Below are 20,457 nucleotides of genomic sequence, written 5' to 3' on the forward strand. Positions count from 1 at the left end.
TTAGATCATCAATTTTATATTAAGTTGCTTTGAATTCCTTAAATTAGCCTTTAATTTTATTATTACATTTTTTTTAATACACATAAATAGTGATTATTGAAGTGATTTTTACTGCGACATATAGGAACTAGAAAACTAGACAAACAAGAGTTTTTAAACAAATATTTCGACGGTAGAGAAGTCGAAAAAAGTGGGTACCTCGATTCCTTCCGTCTGTCTGTCTTTCCTGGCCACTACAGCCCAAACAATTGTGTTGATTGAAATTAAGATTTTTAGATGATTAGTGTAAGGAGTTTTTATCATTTTATTAATACAAAGAATAACAGCAGTCCCCACACAAATTTTTTGGTTCAAACATGTGATTTTTCTAGAAATTTCTCAAAAATGTGTGTTCTTAATTTGGCTTCTTTCTACAAGAAAAACATATTTTCGTATTGCTTCAGAAGGGTACACCTCAAAAAAATCTTTATTTTGTTTTTTAAGTTTTCTCAAGAACTAATGGAACGATTTCAAAATTCTTCTTTCTCTGTGCAAGCTCTTGTCAATGATCAAATTGATGATGATTTTTTATGATCAAAAATGTATTTTTTTTATTTTTAATAAAATACTAATTTTGTTTGCAAAACTCGATATCTCAGAAAGGGGACAACATTTTTTTACGATATTTGAATGTAAAATGTTCATATATTTATAAGCTCTTTATTTAGTGCTTATACCAAAAATATTTTTAAGACAAAATTTAAAATGATTTTCGAAAAAAATAGGTTAATCTAGATTTTTCGACAAATAAAATGGCATTTAAATTTTTGAGAAGAAACTTATTTTGGAGGTACATTTTTAAATCATAAAATAGAGGCAATATTTTTTAAACAGACTTTTTGGAAGAAAATATCAAGTTCTTGCGACTCAGTCGTGCAAGAAAAAATAAAAATAAATCTACTTTTGATGAATTTGCTTTGGATGTTTTAGAACTGAGATTTACACGAATTTTAATAATACAAATGTCCCAAAAAATCAAGTGGCACTTTTGTTAAACTTTTCCTATCTATTGATATAAAAGCTTTGAAACGTATAATTTTTGCTCTTAAATATGGCATATATAGAGAACTGTTCGAATCTTGGAATGCTTTCATATGAGTCATCCAAATTAAATAGTTACACCATAACTTGCTGGACAACAGTGTTCTAAATAGTTTAATTACTAAAGTTGTCGTTTTAGCACTTATTAAATTTTGTTAGCATCCTTTACAAAACTTTTAAGAACATTTTTAAGCGGTGAGTAAAAACTCATCTAAGTGTGTGACCCCCCCCTGATGAAAAAATCTGGATCAACCCTTGGCTATATACCTATAAAAACAATAAATTTCAAGAAAAAGATTGTCGCCATCATTTCTTTTTAATGATTTAACATAATATTTGATTGATTGTTTGTCTCAAGTGAAATACTTTCAATAATTCTCAGTCTTTCGACATTTTCATGGGATTTAGGTGTCGAGTGTTCTTGCTTTCCTAAATCAATATTTTTTGGATGGATCAATTTATGATGTATTGCTTTAGGTCAATTTGAATTGTTTAATATTTTACCAGTCTTCAATGAAAAACAATGCGTATGGTTTCTTAATTTAATCAAAAGGAAGGCATGTTTTAAAACGTAATAAAGATTATTTAGAACGCCCTAATTTCTAGTCACAATTTTCAGAAAAACTTATAAATCAAATCGCATAACATTGCAGCGGAATAGTCGCAACTTAGTTTTAACGCTAAATATTTGATTTTAAATATTCTAAAGCACTTAAAACGCAGTCTTTGTGATTCTGAAACGGCCCGACTCAGTTTCGCCACAAATAGAGACGCTAATCTCAAGGTTTTGGAAGTCTACTGGTTGTCCAAAAATATCGACTTAAAAGGATGGAAAAGGTCTAATGCTCATCCATTTAGTTTTTCCCGAATTGATCTTTAAACCCACCGTTCTCCTGCACCTGCGGAAACGAACCAAATACATTCTCTATTGACACTGCACATCTATTTCTGCCGTTCATGTCAATTTAATCTGTTTTCCTTATCGAAGTCTAAATCTGGACAGAAATTCAACTTTTAACGAATTTGATGCTCTGTCTGACTCCATTGACAGAATTGCGGGCCATTATTCTCGTCCATTATAATCGTCATTGCGGGCGATTTCAATGTACACAATTCTTCTTGGCTTCGCTATTCTGACCAATCAATACCCGAAGGAAGGTATGTTACGGTCTTTGATGAGTTAAATTAATTTACTCAGCTTGTCAATGAGCCAACTCGAATCCCTGACATTGCAGGCCAATCCGCCAACACCCTAAGCTTGTTTCTTACCTCTCACCCTTATAAATAAACAATCAGTGTATTACCGTCTTTAGGCACATCAAACCATTGTCTGCTATCTGCAAAATTTCTCATGTCAAAAAACGCAGTTAAAGAAAAAACTCCTATGAGAACCGTTCAGCAATATGAGAACCACTGGGACAGACTCAATAAATTCTTCAGAAACTTTAACTAGTCACTATGCTTGCTCGATAGTGACATGGATTCCAGCACAGATATGTTTACAAATTTAATTCTTTGTGGAATGTTTGAACGCTAGTCCACAATGACACTCCCAATTTAAGCTCGATTGATAAAGCTAATTTAATTGCAGCTACCGGATAATGTCATGAGTCCTCCTGTTCTTGAGAGTGTTGTATTCATGGTTAATCTCAGCGCACAGTGGAACAAATCTTTACATGGTTTTGAAGAAAGTAAAGATTATTGCACTTGATATTTCAAAGCCATGTGATAAAGTTTGGCATCAAGCTCTCTTATCGAAAATGCGTGTCCTTTGGTATTGATGGATTTCTTTCTTGTTGGATTAGGAACTACCTTTCGAACAGTTTCAAATCGGAAATTCATAAAATAAATGCTGGTTTCCCATAGGGTTCTATTTTGTCTCCGACTCCCTTCGTTATATTCATAAACGATCTATTGTCTTCCACTTTTAATCCAATTATTCCCGCTTTTCATATTCGTTTTTAGATTAAAACCCTTGTTCTTTAAATGTGGAACTTCAACGGCAGCGTATGAGGTCAAAATCAACAGATGCCAAAAGTGACAGATGTCAAAAGTGACAGATGTCAAAAGTGACAGATATCAAAAAAGACAGATGTCAAAAGTGACAGATGTCAAAACGACAGACGTTAAAAGTGACAGATGTCAATAGCGGTTTTTGACAAAATTGACAGCTTTGAAAAGTGACATGTTTAAAGATTTAAAACACTTTGCTGAATCCACTGTCCATTATTTTAAAATTGAAAATTGTAGTAGGCCTTGAAGTTCAAAATTTTCTATAAATATAACCATCGACCTCAGAAATTTCATTGCCAAAAAGTTTCGGGAGTGAAAACGTTAAATTTGAAATTAAAAAAAAAAATGATTTCTTACCTTATAAGAAATTTATTAAAAAATGTGAGCAAAATTACCTTAAATAGAAAAAGTGAGAGGGAAGAAATTGAAAAAGATAAAGGAGAATATGATCTTATTTTAAAATATTATATGAGCTTTTGGAAATTCTAAATTTCAAATAGTTTATTTTTTAATATGATAATATTTTCTTTGTAAAGTTAAAAAATTTATTTATTTTATTAATTTATTAATTAATTATTTAATTAATTAAATGATTCATTAGTTAAATAATTAATTAATTAATTAATAAATTAATTAATTAATTTATTTTTTTATTTATTTATTTATTTATTTATTTATTTATTTATTTATTTATATATTTACTTATTTATTTATTTATTTTATGTGGTTTGGTAATTTATTTGTTTGATTTCAGTTTATATTTCTGAAATCAAACAAATAAATTACCAAACCACTGTCACTCACACTGCGCTCAGTAGCTCAAGTGTGACAAATCTCAAAAGTTACAGATGTCAAAAGTGACAGATGTCAAAAAAGAAAGACGTCAAAAGTCACAGATGTCAAAAGTGACAGACGTCAAAATTGACCGATGTCATAATTGGCAGATGCCAAAAGTCACAGATGTCAATTTTGGTATTCAGAACTTTAAGGTATATCCTCTTAGACCCTTCACTATTTTCCTAACGCTCGGTCTTTGTCGGTAATGTAAAAGTATCGATCGTAAAAAAAATGTCTTTGAATTAATTTATTTATTTATTTTTATCAGTAACATATTAAAATATATTACAAATAGTACATTTAAGAGCACTAGCAGCTAGACTATCGGCTCTTGAATTAATTTATTTTCTAAGCTTAGTTAAAAAATGTTTCAAAATCCGATCCTTATTCATTTTGAGCTATTTCAGCTATAGTTTCATATTTTATAAATTTTTGTGTTTCTAATATTGATCTTCTTAAAATAATACTGTTTCACTTACATCAAAAATTCATAATGCATTAAATCAGAAATCTCCAAAAGAGCTAATGTTAAATAAAATTTATAAAAAAACTGATTCAACCTCAAATATGAGGATAGCTTTAAGTACCACAAGATAAGTTAGATGAAATGTAAATGGTCTTATATATTGCATTTATTTATAACCTGTTTAAATATTTTCTCAATTGAATGTTTTATACACAAGAATTTTTTTAACCCCTCAAAGTTTTTTATGGTGCTTTAAAATTATTTGTGTTGGTACCCAACCCGTGATTTATCGACTGACTTCTTTCCGAATTTCTTTATGTTGAAAGCAAGGTATATTATGAAGATTTTTGTTCATAGCTTCAGTTATAAAGCGGCTTAGCAAAATATATAAAATGTACAGGGTGATTCAACTTAAAGCTACAAAATATTAGTTATGAAAATTAGAAAAATAATAATAAAACATATTGATGGTTTGAAGATTTTCACAACCCCACAAACCCAACATATCCCACTAAGCCGTCGACAAATCATAAGCTGAGTAGCAACACAAATAGTTTTAAATATTATAAACGACGATAACAATCTCCCCCTCGTAAGCAGCTTCGTTGGAGTTAGCTTACTTTAGCCTTTATCGACGTCTAGGACGGCAATCTTGCTTGTTTGTCGTTCTAGCATTCCCGTTTGAGTTCTCACCATAGCTCTTCGGACTTGACCGTCTTTCGCGGTTACTACGCTTTCAATGATACCCTTTGGCCAGCTGTTTCGGGATAGGTTTTCGTCTACGATGACAACCACGTCACCAGGGGCTAAAGGAGGCTGTTTTTCAAACCACTTACCTCGTCGTTCAAGCATAGGTGTGTAGTCTTTTACCCATCTCTGCCAAAATCTATCAGAAAACAACTGGGTTTGATGCCAACGCTGTCGCAAGTCTATGTCGTCTTCGCAAATAGGCTTGTACCCAGTTGTTGAGCCTAGTAAAAGATAGTTTGGGGTGATGGCTTCGTCGTCGCAGGACTCAACGGGAATTGATTAAGAATTCCACCTCCCATAGCACGCATCTAAGTGTTTCATCGTTGAAGTTCCTTGGAGCCATACTATACAATATAGTTTTGATGGATCGGACAAGCCTTTCTCAGGCCCCTCCCATGTGAGGTGCTGTTGGTGGGTTGAACTTCCATCTAAGTCCATCGTATTTGGAAGCAACAGTTGAGTAGTTGATGTTTTTGTATTCATCGCATACAATTTTTTCAGTGGCCTTGAAATTTGTGCCGTTATCTGTATAGATTTCTCGAGGCATTCCACGGCGTGATATGAAGTTCCGTATGCACATAATGCATGAGCTGGTGTCTAAGCTGTGTGCCACCTCTATGTGCACGGCACGAACGGTGAGGCACGTAAATATTACGCCCCATCTTTTCTCGCGTCTTCGTCCAATTATTGTGGAAATGGGCCCAAAATAATCAATGCCAACAAATGTTAAAGGGCGCTCGAACAATGCTAACCTTGCAGCTGGTAAGGTGGCCATCTGTGGAACTGCAGGCATAGCATAGTAATTTTTGCACCTTTGGCACTTCTTCCGCACGGATTTGTATACACTGAACCAAAAAGGTACGTAAATATAATTAAAAAGTTCGTTGAGACAATGAATGTAGTGATGGAATTTGTCCAATAAACATGTTAATTGTGTCAGTGAACAATCGTTTATTATTCTATATTTCCGGGTGAAAATTTTACAAACAACTTAAAATTTTAGTTTATAACCACAGTAAACTGAGTTTATTGATTTTAATAAATCAATTAATAAACTTAAACAACCGTTTATTATTTCCGTTAATAGTATTAATAAACCCGTTTATAGCCTTAATGAACACAGTTTATTAATTTTAATAAATGTGTTCATAAATATAAACAACCGTTTATTATTTCCGTTTATAATAATAATAAACCTGTTTATAATCCCAAGGAACAGAATTTATTAATTTTAATAAATGCATTCATAAATATAAGCAAATGCTTATTATTTCCGTTTATAATATTAATAAACTCGTTTATAGCTTTAATGAACAAAGTTTATTGATTTTAATAAACGCGTTCATTAATATAAACAATTTATTTATCAATCCTGTTTATAATATTAACAAATAAGTTTATAACCACAATAAACAAAATTTATTGATTTCAATAAATTTGTTCACTGCGTTTATTAAACCCATTTGTTACATTAACAAACAGGATTGTTAAAATAAATCCTTTTTTTCAGCAGGATTTACATGACTGCAAAAGCTTATTACTTCTGCCATACTTTTACTATTTATCGTCAAAAGCGTGTTTTTTGACAAAACATAGTAACATAATGGCAAAAATAATGACACTTTTTCAGCCGTGTAAGTCCAGCATAAGATTGATCTAAAACGTATAAAAGAAAACATTCATATTAATGTTGTTTAAAAAAAGTTTACAACTTCCAAACAAACCTGTTTACAGCGCCAATGAGTCACTTCATCCTGGATCTCACTATCGAAATCTTTGCTGAAAATTATAAAAAACTGAAAATAAAGAATTCCGAACTAATAAAAAAGATCAAGTTAATTTAATTTTATAATTTTTATTTTTTGTAGTTTAGTTCATTTATTAATAAGTAATTTAATTACAATTTATCAAGATAGTAAACCTCGTGAACGTTTCTTTCCCTATTTGTGTTTTCTCACAACTTTTTGGAAAGGCACAAAATACCCATGTAGGGCCCAGAGTAAGGCTGCATCTTGAGAATCTGAGAAATAGAAAACATTTTTCATATCATCGATTAATAAAAAAAATTATTGTTGATTGGATTTTTTTTCTAAAAATATATGTATTTGCTTGGTATTATGTTAAAATGTATAATACAAAATTTATTTCAAGTCTCTAGCGTTATTAGTTCGTGAGATATGTAGGAGTAACGAAAATGTTCACCACTCACCCAATTTTCTTGAGAACCCTTTCGGCATCTTTCTGCTGTATTATCTGCATTTCTAAAATTTATTTGAAGTCTCTTTTCTGTTTCTTGAGCTACGAAAAACGTCACGAACGTACGGACGTACGGACGTACAAACGTGTGACATTTTATGGATATAAATAAATATATTACTGTGGTACTAAGTTAAAAAATATTCAAGAAATGAGATGAGAATTAAAAGAAAAATTTGTGTAGTTTACTGACGCGCTCCGCCGCGTCGCCGCCGAGTAGCTCATAGCGGTATGCAATCCACAGATGGCGAAACCATTTTGTTGGTGTTGCGCGTTGCAGTAAGGAGATTCGCAATTATAATAATAATAACTAATAATAACAACTAATAATAATAACTAATAATAATAACTAAAAAATAACTCACCTGATTAGTTAGCTGATGCACATATACTTTTTTAATAATCACTTCACTTTTTTTATATGCACTTTAGACCACTTTTTCGTGTGGCTTCTTTTTCTAAATGATTTGTATTCGTTGTTTTGTTGCTCGTTGAAATTTGGCGGCACTTCATTTTTTCGTTCAGTTCGTCAAAAAAGGTTCTTACATTTAAAGTATTGTTAAGCTCCGTTTTTACTGCCAAATTTCAAAGAAATGTTTATATTTTTTAGCTAGGAATTTGATAATTAATTAATGGTTTATTTAAATTAATAAACAAGATGTTTATTTATATAAACGGGTTTATAAACGCAATTAACGATTAATTGATTTTAATAAACATGATGTTTCTTATTTATACTCCGTTATTTTTATCAGACGCTTCGTTCAATTTGTAAACAACCGCCAGGAAAATTAATAAACTGTTTATTGCCCTATTAGTAATTGGGTTAGTTAAAATACATAATTATGGTATTTATTTCTTTTGTAATATATTGCCGACTTATACCACGTTTTCACTCGGACAAAAGCAAAAATAGGAGAAAGGAAAACTTAAATCAACATTTATTTGAAAAAATAGCTCATCACATTAGTAGGATTAAAACTAGATATAAAAAGATGGCGGTCGAGCATACTTTAAAAATGTAAGAACTTGGTCAATCAAAGTTATTCTTAGAAAATTTAAGATTTGAGTATTTTAATAAAAATTTAAATGACTATCAATTACATTGGTTTTGGCTAACCTTATTTTTAACAACACTTTACCTACACAAATATTATTACTACTATTGTTAATATTATTATACATTATAATTTAGTGCATGAGGTTGATACTCATGACCATGAATAAAATGCGAGTGCATTATTAAAAAGAGGCTGGGATGGAAAAAACGGACTGTTGAATTTTTATATAAAAATTGCTGAATATTGAAAACAATATTTTCTGTGAAATAAAATAAGTTTGAAGCCAATATTTTTAATTTTTGAAAAGCTATTTGAGTCGAAAGTAAATTTTTACCAAGTTTTAGTATTGTTTTTTTATTTGTAAAAAACTTACAATTCGATTATTTTCAAAATTTTATCGAATGTTGAAAACATTATTTCTTATAAGATAAAATTAGTTTGAAGCCAAGATAAAATTAGTTTTTTGCCAATATTTCAAATTTTTGAAAAGATATTTGAGTCGAAAATTAATTTTTACCGACTTTTGTTAAATTTTGTTTAGGTTTTAATTTTTTGTACAAAAACTGTCAATTCGATTTTTTTCAAACTTTAACTGAATGTTGACAACAACATTTTTTGAAAGATTAAAGTAAATTAAAGCCAATATTTCAAAGTTTTGAAAAGATATTTGAGTCGAAAATCAATTTTTACCAACTTAACTTTTTTACTTTTTTTCAGGTTTTATTTTTTGCAAAAAAACTGTCAATTCGATTTTTCTCAACATTTTTGAAAACAATAGTTTTTATAAGATAAAATACGCTTGAAGCCTAAATTTCAAGTTTTTGAAAAGATATTTGAATCGATATTCAATTTTAACGAACTTTGAGTAATGTTTTTTTTTAGATTTTTATTTTTTATAAAAAAAAACTGTCAATTCGATTTTTCTCAAAATTTTATTAGATGTCAAAAACATTATTCTTCGTTGCATAAAATTGTTTTAGAGATGAAATCATATTTCAGTCGTTAAATTTTGGAGGTGACAAATTTTTTTTAGTACTATTGATTTATAAAATAAACCGTTATGTTGATTTTTTTCAAAAAATATACCTGTTTGATAACACGTTACAATATATTATATAAAATTTAATTCAAGTCTCTAACGTTTTTAGTTCGTAAGATATTTAGGGTTAACTAAAATGTTCACCTTTTTTTCAAACTGCTATGGTAAAAAAACCACACACGCAATTTTATTGAGAGCCCTTTCTGCATCTTTCTGCCTTATTATCTGTATAACAAAATTTATTTGAAGTTGATATCTCTTGAGGTTCTTGAGCTATTGACGATGAAAAAAACGAGAGAAATGCACTAAAGTTGGACATTTCACAAATAAAATTAGTCTCAAAAAATTATTGCTCTTGTTCTCACACTATGAGTTCACATTTCTGGGAATCATGTATTCCTTAGGTGTGACATATTTCGATACCCAGCAATTACATTTCAAATATCGACTATAAGGATTTTTAAGAAAAAGTGCGAGCTCTGCATCTAGATAAAAAATACAATTTTTCGTTAAATTTCAACAAACGATTTATTATTTTTGATAAATAGTTTATTATATATAACAATTGTTAATTAAAAACACAGCCATCTACAACAGACATGTTAGTTACACCCAGCTTACATTATTATTATTTACAAAATAGTAAGGAAGCCCAAAAGATGCCAACGATCGAATATAACAACTATGAATGAAGGCTTGTGTTTTTGTTCCGTATTTTAATGACTTTAAATGCAAGTAAAAAAACTCTTTATTATGATTTTATTAATCTCTTATGATTCTTTATCATATATTATTAAATGCAAATATTTCACATTAAAAATTAACTTGAAGATCGATTTTATCAAAAAATTGTGTGCTTAAATAAAACATAAAAGTACTTAGCCAAAACTATTACCTATATAGAATTAAAAACAAATATAAAAGACATCAATTAAGCTCTAGGACTTTTGTTCTTGTAGAACGAGTTATAAATATACTGAACATTTCATTTATTTTGACTGCCGTGTTTCTGCGATTCACAAGAATTCGTATAAAATGATATAAAGTTTAGTGATATATGTACCTCATATAATTTCATACAAATAATGATTTTCCGCGTGCGTCGCGTCGTGAAATTTAGTTCTGCTGAGTTTAAAGATAACACTGCACTTATCTTTATGATTTAAATTTTTTTTTAGTCAAGGAATCAATTTTATTTTTGGAGGTTGGGATATAATATTTAACAATTCTCTCAATAATGTTGTTCATAGTCACAATAAATGGTTCTATATTTTCCAACTACCAAAGTTTATTGTGTCAGTGAATAAGGTTATACAAAATAATAAACTGCTTGTAAATTTTCCAATTCGTCTATTAATAATGGTGTTCATTACAACAATAAACGGTTTATTATTTTTTAGTTCCCAAATTTGTATTTGTCAGTGAATAAGGTTATAAAAAATAATAAACTATTTGTAAATTTAAGAATTGGTTGTGATATTAGATGAAGGTTGGGATGTAATCTTTAACAGTCCCCTTTCACACATTTTGTTTATTGTGGCAATAAACGATTAATTATTTTCAATAACTAAAATGTTTGCGGCAATTACTATAGTTACTAATTTTAATAAACGGTGATTAAGTGCTTTATTTTTCATTTAATAAACGGCCGTTAATAGTATTAACAAACGATTATCAAACGCTGAAATTTGTTTTAATAAACCATTCACTCTGACGAGAAAAAGTTTGTTGTGACAATAAATAAGCAGTTAATAAACGCCGTTTTTTATATTAATGCACGTTTGTTTTTTCAGTGTAGTACACACAGTTGTGGAATGTAAAACATCCCTCTGATGTTGTAAATTGTCGTTTCGTGTGATACGTGGTGGTGGTTCTCATGCCAGGAACAAACAATCAGGAACGTCACGTGATGATTCTTTGGTAAGACAATAGCATCTGGTTGATTATTAAGATTCTCAGCCTTACTACGTATCCTTAGATTGCCAGAACCATCTAGGTAAACGTTCAAAGATATTAATTTTGAATTCCTGTTAATAATCTTACCCCGTTCTAAGTTCGATATGCTGAATAAACTCATCTGTGCGCATTTGTAGAGTTGTACCTCAGCGTCTTGAAGAATTTCATAAGACCCTTGGTTTGGAATGGGTTTATTTCGGACAACAGCTTTTAGCTTTTCGATGTATAGCTTGAAAATAGCCAACGCTCGGTATAGTCGTCTCCAATCAGAAAAGTATTCCACGTTTATGCTTATTGAAACTGAAGTTCGTACATTTGAAGCTGTAGCGTGAAGCAAATGATGTCTAACTTCTGTTGTATCGGCGGGTCCAAGGTCATCACATGTTGGCCAATCTTCAACTCCATAGGCCAAAAACTTCGGTCCGGTGAACCACAATTCGCTATTGATCTGCAACGATACCTTTGTGGCCAGGTCGGCTGTGTTCAGTTTTGAGGGCACCCATTTCCACTCCTTGGCGTTCGAATGCTCCAGTATCTCGACCACACGGAACATAACAAACTGTTGAAATTTCCTGGGGTCCATTCGCAGCCACTCCAAAACCGTTTTTGAGTCTGACCACCAAAATCTGGAAGTAATAGGTAGACGACGAACTGCTTGCACCTTAATAGACAGTCTTATGCCTAAAACAGCGGGCGACTTTTGATTTTGAAGCTACTAGGGCGACGGAGACTTCGTTCCCACGTTGCACTCGCAAGTAGCATACTGCTGTGTAGCAGCGGGGAATTTCAATAGCTTTTATTGATGGTATCAAAGATTTCCATTGAAGCCACTTATAGTACAGATCTTCAGAAAGCTCACCATCCCAATCAATACCGGAACGCCAGACTTCTTGGAGAAGGATTTTCAACCCAATGGTAAAGCAGGTGACGAAACCAAGAGGGTCGAATATGGACATGAGAACTTGCAAGGTCTCTCGTTTTGTCGGTCCTACATTCTCATCCAACACATCACGCTTCAGTCGAACGAATCTAAAAATATATTCAAAGACATCGTTATAAGGATCCCAGTACATACCAAGGACTTTCTCAGTGGACCCTAAAGTCTTATGAGCTTGTACAGGAGAGCCGTTGCTGGTCAGCTGATCAACTACCCAAGAAGAGTTGGACGCCCAGTTGCAGATATTAAAGCCAGCAGACAAGTGAATTGTCTTAACATCATTTGCCAAGCACAGGGCTTCCTCAGTGTCCACGCTATCGATGAAATCATCTACGTAGTGGTAGTTTTTGATGGCTTCCACTGCTCGAGGGTGAAGTTGTTGAAACTGGTCGGCGTTTTTGTTGCGAATGTAATGCGCTATGCAGGGAGCACAATTCATCCCGAATGTTAAGGCACTCATGACGTAACAGCTAGGCAGATCTAATTGGTCCTCCTTTTCCCACCATAAGAATCGTTGTGCGTGCATGTCCTGCTCCCTCACCTTGGTCTGGTGAAACATCTCAGCAATATCACCACAGATAGCCACCTGGCCAATCCTGAAGGCTAATAAAACCTCCACCAGTGATGTTAAAAGGTCGGGTCTAGTAAGAAAGAAGTCATTAAGCGAACGTCCGTTGGATTTTGCTGCAGCATCCCAAACAAGACGAACTCTATTCGGCTTATTCGGGTTTTGGGTGACAAAAATTGGTAAATACCATACTGGATTATTGCTTGTCGCTACTTCTACCACATTCAGCTTACTTGCGTAGCCCTTAATCAAAAGATTGTCTATTTCGGCTTGCATTTTATCCTTCAGGTTGGCTTCGCGTTTGAATTTTTTCTGAAGGCACATAAGTCGGTTGAATGCGGTTTTATAGCTATCAGGCATCTTTTGATTATCGTGGCGCCAAGGCAATCCAATCTCGTACTGGTTATCCAGTGACTTACAAGTTGATTCTAATATATGCAGGGCTCTTTTGTCTTCATGTGAACATATAGTGGTTGACGATGATTCCAATTTGCTCCATGAAGATCATCAGAACGTCGGTCACAGTTACATGCATGAATGTTGAGGCAGCAGACCTGTTGACGATTGGGCACACATCCTTGTAAAGTCCATCTTAATCGGGTGTTAGTGGCGATTGGTTGGTTTCAGGACCCTTCACGAACCTTGAGAGGCACTGCCAACTTCCAGTTGTCTACTCCGATGAGAATTGTGGGGCGAGCATCCTGGTATGATTGAATTGGTAAGTCAGCCAAGTAAGGGTAAGCTTGTGTGATTGCATCCATGTTCAACGATTGCATGGGAAGGGAAAGTTTTTCCACGGTATAAACACCATGCATAGTATGTTTGGCTTTGCTCGTCTTATTTGAAATCTCGATGGAGGTTCGAATTGAATTTTCTTCGACTCGAGTTGTGTCACCAGTCCAACGTAAACATAAACGCTCACTAACACCAGAAAGGCCTTGAGTTTAAAAATGCTTCTTTCAATCAGTGTCACTGATGAACCCTCATCTAGAAAGGCAAATGTGTCTATACAAATATTTTTTAAATGAAGGCGAACCGGAATGATACGAAAGTAGGGTTTCTCCCTCTCGTCAGCATCGCTGTGAGTATTAACATTTAGAGCTACACTCGGATTCGCATACAAATTGTTTTCACTTACTTGGTTCCTTTCATGATTTACAGGAGCGGCGGGCTTATGTAGCAGTGGGTGATGCTTCGCTTCGCCTTGCAGCTTTCAACTCCACATTCACTGAGTTCGATTAATAAAATCTACCTTTTCCAAACCCACCCCCAAACTGAGCTACTGGGTGACAGCACTGTTTTTGCTGTCGGTGGTTAAATTAACAAACCAGCCTTTTTGGAATTTGACATTTGTTGATTGTTTTCAATAAGTAGGTATCCACTCGTGCGCGCCGGCTACCTACCCATTGTTATTTTAAATAGTTTCGTTTTGTTTTCTTGTAGTTTTGTTTTGTTTAATTTGCGGATCATTTAATAATAATTTAGAATAGTAATAATAATTCGGGTTTGTTAATTTTACAACAAAGTTTTAATATTGTTTGCTTGTAATGTTTTCAAAAATTTTACTGAGTGTTGACAAAAATATTTTTTAAAAGATAAAAGAAGTTAAAAGCCAATGCCTCAAAGTTTTGAAAAGATTTTTGAGTCGAAAATCAATGTTTACCAACTTTTATTAATTTTTTTGTTTAGGTTTTTATTTTTTGTAAAAAAAAAACTTTCAATTCGAGTTTTCTAAAAATTGTTCAGAATTTTGGAAACAATAGTTCATATAAGATAAAATAAGTTGAAAGCCATAATCCCAAATTTTTGAAAAGGTATTTTAGTTGAAATTCAATTTTTTTACCAACTTTGAGTGACGTATTTTTAGGTTTTATTTATTATAAAATTGTCAATTCTATTTTACGAGATGTTAAAAAAGTTATTTTTTTTTAACAAAAGAGTATTTTAGATAAAATAAAAATAAATATTTTTCTTGGTATCACGTTCCAATATATTATATAAAATTTAATTCAAGTCTCTATCGTTTTTGGTTCGTAAGATATTTAGGGTTAACCAAAATTTTCTCTTTTTTTTAAACTGCTATGGTAAAAAAACCGTCCTTTTATCTGTATAACAAAATTCATTTGAAGTCGATATCTCTTCTGGTTCTTGAGCTATGGACAACGAAAAAAGCTTCGCGAACGCATGGACGTACGGACGCACGAACGTACGTACACACGCACGCACAGACATCTTTCTACAAATCTTTTATTTTTTTGTATTTTTATTTAAAAGTCGAAATAAAGTGTTGTTTAAAAAGAATCAATACAATATGAATGGAATGGGAAAATGGAACACGTTCATTTTTACTTGCGACATATAGGAACTACATATATGGCAAGTTTTGCATTCGTGCAAAATTTCGAACTCGAGATTTTAATTACGATGGTAGATAAGTCGAAAAAAGTGGGTCCCGCGATTCCGTCCGGTCGGTTTTGTCTGTCTGTCCACGCTCCTACAGCCTAAACCATTCGGTCGATTGAGTTCAAACTTGGAAGTTAAGGTTTTGAGCAGATTCGCGTTAGGCGTTTTTTTCATTTTTTTTTTTAAGATCAAAACTAACAGTGGCCACCATAAAATTTTTTTGGTCAAAAAACGAAAATTCGAATTTTCTCAAAAACAAAGCGATAGATTTTCTTTAAATTTTCTCTAAAATTTTATTTTTAAACTTTGCTTCTTTTAATAAGAAAATCAAATTTTTGTATTGCTCAGGAAAGGTACCGCTCATAGAACCGTTATTTTGTTTTTTAATTTTCTCACCAATTTATGAACCGATTTCAAAATTTTTCTGAATAAGCGCTTATATTGCTTTAATAATATTTGATTATCAAAAGTGCAATTTTTAATTGTTTGGATTTTTAAAAAAATATTGAATTTTATTTTTTCAAAATTCGATATGTCAAAAACGTTTCAACATTTTTTTACAAAATTCAAACGTATAGCGTATAATTACAATCTCTAAACAACTGCGTACCAAAAATATTTTTAGAACAAAATTGAAAAATTTTATATATAAAAAATTAATTTAAAAAAAAACCGCTCTAACGATTTTCAAAATAAAAATTTTAAAAATCAACGGTTTTTTTATTTATAAAATGGCATTTAAATTTTTGAAGACAAACTTATTTTTCAGGTAAAATTTTGAATCTTAAAATATTATTTTTTTAATTATTTTTAGTGTGCATGAGCCCGAAAGAGCGCATTATTTTGACAAAACTGTAATTACATTCCTAGCTTTCATCCAAATTAGTGCATTTGGTACACATTTATATGATATATTTAATCAACAATCTATTTTAAAGTGTCTATCAAGAAGTAATATCTTTGTAACTTTGTATATGTGATTTTAAAATATTATTCTTTACGAATAAGGTTCTTTCACACATGATTTACTTGCCTTCGCCTATATAAAAGAATAAATACTTAGTAAAAGTTAAAGAAACGGGCCAGAAAGAGTATATGTATTTTCTATTAGAATCACTTTTTCAACGTATACACATTGACCTATTTATAAAGGTATTACGTACAACTTCTACAACTACTGCTTACGTGTCACTTCATAACTAAAATCCAAAACGCACAAAAGCCTGGCTGTAAACAACACATGAATAGCAATTTCTTGTATACCTGGTCCTATCGTGGTTATTTTTTTTAAACTTTAACTTAACTTTGTAGTATATACCTTTTAGTTACCAATAACATTCCTTCATTATCATCATAAACATATCCTTATCTATCTATCTGCATAAAGCTAAGAACGCCAATGAACTATTTTTCCTTCGTTTTAGACATCGACCTGCTACCTAACTACACAACCAATAGGCGATCGCTTTACATTTAAACATTCATGGTCTGCCTCTTTCTTTTCTTATTTATTTTCCATCCAGGTTCTTCTAATATAAAATTACAATAAAGCTATCTAAAGGAAAAAAGCTTTGAAGGAACAAGTTGAATCTATATGAATCGCATCGTAGCTTTATACATAATACAAACCATTTTTCATATACAAAGATAAGTAAAAGCAGACTTATGAATGCAAATAAAAACAAATATCGGTAAAAGATCCTAAACAGCTGACGTAAGCATGCAAAAGTTTGTCTCATACCCTTATTAGATACAATATTAAGCCATTTTGTTTTTTATATAAAATATAATGAAGGAAATTGCTTAGACTTTTTGGGTCGAAAATTAATTATCTCCCTTTTTCTGCTGTCTGCTTATGGGAATGGAAATACTATTTTTCTCTCGCTCCCGCTGAATTTCTCCACTTTCGATACTAACGCCACGCCAACGATTCTGCATCTGGTCGCCCTAAAAGTTTCTGCTCATTAGAGTACTATGGTTTTCATTATGTACAATTGTACATCTTTGAAGACAAACTTATTTTACAGGTATATTTTTAAATCTTATATAAGTACTTTTTTAAACATACTGTTAGCTTACAGGAGCAAGTTCGTGCGACCCAGTCGTGCATTTTATTTTCAAGACAGGGTTCCCCCTCTCTATCCAGTATTTATGAAGTCCAGCAGTGCGAAGCACAATATATTTTCCTAGAACCAATAACTAAAGGGTTTTTTAATTTTCAATTGTAGATTTTGGCGCCCTGTGGCAGCCATTTTGTTTTGGTGACATCCGTCAAATATTTTGTTTATTATTCAGTTGCTTACATGCTAAATCATCATAAAACTTTATTATCAAAATGAGTGTTCGTTAACGCAAACTTTGCGCGCATTGCGTCCGTTTTACGATTAGCGTGGTGGGCCTTCGAATTCGACTCTTCAACGTTTGGATGCCAAATTTGAGAAGATAGAGAACATCGCCGCGGTCCGCGAAAGTGTACAGCAGAAGCAGAGGCAGTCTATTCCTCGCAGCGCCGAGCCGCGCCGCGCCACCGTGCCCAAGAACTCGGCTTTTGCCTGACTTTAACGTGGCGAATTTTGCATCGTTACATGGGCTTACACCCGTACAAGATCGAACTGACCCAAGAGCTCAAAGTTAATGATCATAGTCAACGCCGTTTGTTCGCTGACTGGGCTTTGAATCGTTTGGAGTAGGACCCCAACTTTGGCCGATCTTTACTTACGATGCTCATTTTTAGATGAATGGCTGTGTTAAAAAGTAAAATTGCCGTATATGGGACTACAAAAACTCACGCAAGGTTCACCAGGTGATAATGTATCTATAAAGAAGTTACCGTTTGGTGTGCATTTTGGGCCGGCGGCGTAATTGGTCCGTCCTTTTTGAAAACGACGTTAGTGAGGAGGTTTTTCTAAAGCTCGCACTCTATTTAAACTTAATTCATGGTAACAGTATAAATAACCTCTTGACTGGTGACATGCATGGCCACCATGGGACCGCTTGCAGAAGTCCAGACGCTGAACCCAATTTTTGACGGTTTTCAAACAGAAATGAACCCAATACTGGTGCAATTTCACGACAAAGTTAATCAATCGTCGCGTCGTTGGCTTCTTGACATTTTAAGGATGTATAAGCCAATTTTTTTTGTATGGCAAAATACGCCACAACGACGTCATAGAGATGCCCAACGACGTCATAGAGATGCCCAACGACGTGTGAAAGACACATTTGGGCTTTCAGCAACTGTAGCCTCACCGGCAACACTATTCTCGTTCGCTGTCCCTGTCGCTTTATTTTTGTAGCGTCGTTGTTAAAAAACTATGTTTAAATAAAAACTAAACACACAAGTTCTATTAAAGCAAGTATACCTATAAAAACAACAAATTATACAAGAAAAAGATTGTCGCCATCATTTCTTTTTAATGATTTAACATAATATTTGATTGATTGTTTGTCTCAAGTGAAATACTTTCAATAATTCTCAGTCTTTCGATATTTTCATGGGATTTAGGTGTCGAATGTTCTTGCTTTATCAAATCAATATTTTCTGTATGGATCTATTTATGATGTATTGCTTTAGGTTCATTTGAATTGTTAAATAACTTACCAGTCTTCAATGAAAAACAATGCGTATGGTTTCTTAATTTAATCAAAAGGAAGGCATGTTTTAAAACGCAATATAGCTTATTTAGAACGCCCTAATTTCCAGTCACAATTTTCAGAAAAACTTATAAATCAAATCGCATAACATTGCAGCGGAATAGTCGCAACTTAGTTTTAACGCTAAATATTTGATTTTAAATATTCTAAAGCACTTAAAACGCAGTCTTTGTGATTCTGAAACGGCCCGACTCAGTTTCGCCACAAATAGAGACGCTAATCTCAAGGTTTTGGAAGTCTACTGGTTGTCCAAAAATATCGACTTAAAAGGATGGAAAAGGTCTAATGCTCATCCATTTAGTTTTTCCCGAATTAATCTTGAAACCCACCGTTCTCCTGCACCTGCGGAAACGAACCAAATACATTCTCTATTGACACCGCACATCTATTTCTGCCGTTCATGTCAATTTAATCTGTTTTCCTTATCGAAGTCTAAATCTGGACAGAAATTCAACTTTTAACGAATTTGATGCTCTGTCTGACTCCATTCAATGAATTGTTGGCCATTATCCTCGTCCATTATAATCGTCATTGGGGGCGATTTCAATGTACACAATTCTTCTTGGCTTCGCTACTCTGACCAATCAATACCCGAAGGAAGGTATGTTAAGGTATTTCATGAGTTAAATCAATTAACTCAGCTTGTCAAATCGCTGACGTTGCAGGTCTATCCGCAACACCCTAAGCTAGCTTACCTCTGACCCCAATGAATATACAATCAGTGTATTACCGCCTTTAGGCACATCAAACCATTCTATGGTATCTGCAAATGTCTCATGTCAAAAAATGCAGTTGAAGAAAAAACTCCTATAAGAACCGTTTAGAAATATGAAAAATCCAACTGGGAAGGTCTCAATAAATTCTTCACGAGCTTTAACTGGTCACTATGCTTGCTCGATAGTGACATGGATTCCAGCACAGATATGTTTACAAATTTAATTCTTTGTGGAATGTTTGAACGCTAGTCCACAATGACACTCCCAATTTAAGCTCGATTGATAAAGCCAATTTAATTGCAGCTACCGGATAATGTCATGAGTCCTCCTGTTCTTGAGAGTGTTGTATTCATGGTTAATCTCAGCGCACAGTGGAACAAATCTTTACATCGTTTTGAAGAAAGTAAAGATTATTGCACTTGATATTTCAAAGCCATTTGATATCAAGCTCTCTTATCGAAAATGCGTGTCCTTTGGTATTGATGGATTTCTTTCTTGTTGGTTGCTGGTTTCCCATAGGGTTCTATTTTGTCTCCGACTCTCTTCCTTATATTCATAAACGATCTATTGTCTTCCACTTCTAATCCAATTATTCCTGCTTTTCATATTCGTTTTTAGATTAAAACCCTTGTTCTTTAAATGTCGAACTTCAACGGCAGCGTATGAGGTCAAAATCAACAGATGCCAAAAGTGACAGATGTCAAAAGTGACAGATGTCAAA

This window comes from Eupeodes corollae, chromosome 1 (assembly GCF_945859685.1).
Source record: "Eupeodes corollae chromosome 1, idEupCoro1.1, whole genome shotgun sequence".
NCBI lineage: Eukaryota > Metazoa > Arthropoda > Insecta > Diptera > Syrphidae > Eupeodes > Eupeodes corollae.